The sequence below is a fragment of the Nanorana parkeri genome, unplaced genomic scaffold, assembly GCF_000935625.1.
Source record: "Nanorana parkeri isolate BGI_ZX_2015 unplaced genomic scaffold, ASM93562v1 scaffold3, whole genome shotgun sequence".
Lineage (NCBI taxonomy): Eukaryota > Metazoa > Chordata > Amphibia > Anura > Dicroglossidae > Nanorana > Nanorana parkeri.
In genome coordinates, this window is record NW_017306271.1 from 5,786,544 (window position 1) to 5,788,073 (window position 1,530).

The 1,530-nt window shown below is 37.2% G+C and overlaps 1 non-coding gene across 1 annotated transcript; it reads right to left on the reverse strand.

The window, feature by feature from the left end:
- Positions 1–254: 254 nt before the first annotated feature.
- TRNAL-AAG lies at positions 255–336 on the reverse strand. The gene has a single exon. It is a non-coding gene; the product is annotated as a tRNA-Leu (tRNA).
- Between the last annotated feature and the right edge of the window lie 1,194 nt (positions 337–1,530).

Below are 1,530 nucleotides of genomic sequence, written 5' to 3' on the forward strand. Positions count from 1 at the left end.
TGACTGACGACACCGGCCAGCAGATGGCGCTATTGTCTCGTACTATAAAAAATAAAAATAGTAAGCCTGAAGGCTCCTCCCTCTTCCCCATTCTCACTTTCCTGGCTTCCATTATCATACTTTCTCTTTATAACCAATAAACATTTATTGTATGCCAAGATGTGATCATGACCTTATCAATGAAGTCCCTGTGTCGTTAAAGCGGGAACCCCTAATAATCACTTTAGCAAAAAATATAATGAAAAAAACATATTTGGCAGCGGTGGGATTCGAACCCACGCCTCCGAAGAGACTGGAGCCTTAATCCAGCGCCTTAGACCGCTCGGCCACGCTACCCTGTGCTGTTGAACGGCATATGTTGTATATAAACCGAAAGCAAACACTATGTTGCATGTATTTAATTTGTTATTAACACTACATAACATTTGTTATGTGGGAAAGTCCCTAGTTATGAAAATAGTTTTTAGTTAGACCTGTTCACACTGATACATCACACTGATGCATTGCATTAAGACATACGTGGCATTAAAGAATGCGTCAAGGCAAGAATAAAAACCATACATGCACTTTTCCCCTTTTTTTTTTTTCTTTAACCACTTGATGACAGCGGTGTTTACACCCCTTCCTGGCCAGGCAATTTTTCAGTATTCAGCACTGAGGTACTTTGACATTTATTCAGTCATGCAACGCTGTACTGAAATAAATTTTATACCATCTTTTGGGACAGATAGAGCTTTCTTTTGGCGGTATTTAATCACCACTGAGGTTTTTTTTTTTAACTATATAATGAAAAAAGTACCAAAAAGTTTGGGGAAAACAAAAAAGTTTTCCCTACGTAATGTTAAACATTTTTTTAACCCAAATTTTTGGTGAAATATAAAAGACGGGGTCACATCGTGTAAATAGACACCAAACATGTCAAGCCTTAAAATTGCGTGCACCTGCGAAATCGCAAAAAAATACCATACCCAAAATTGGCTGGTCTTTATAGAATGCTTACTTAACAAATACTTATATGCTCATATGCACTCATATATAACACTCAAATCTCCTTATGCCGATTTGACACTTCATAGACGTTTAACCTCTTCCATACTGCGGTTGCTCCTGAGGCACTCAAGCCTAAAATATTGCACATACTTCTATCTTCCATCATCTATCTCTTCACTACAGTCTTATCATGCTTACATTTAACCAACAAAGAAAAACAAAACTCCACATGAATCTTCTTTAATATCCAATAGAATTGCAGAAACACAAAATCTACTGGAGTTCTAGAATTCCTCCCCACACCATCCCCACTTCCTAAACAGCGAACCACCTGAAAAAATCAATCATCCTCTCATATAAAGCATTACCATTCAAAATTTTTATCAAATAAAAACAAATAATGCAACAACAAAAATGTCCGAGTATCCGGGAGCCCCTTCCTTCCATACCTACATACAAGCTCTCTGTTCACTCTCTCCACGTTAGGTCCTTAAGGTAAAGATTAAAACAATGTATTCATCTTCCTTTTAAATCATTTGT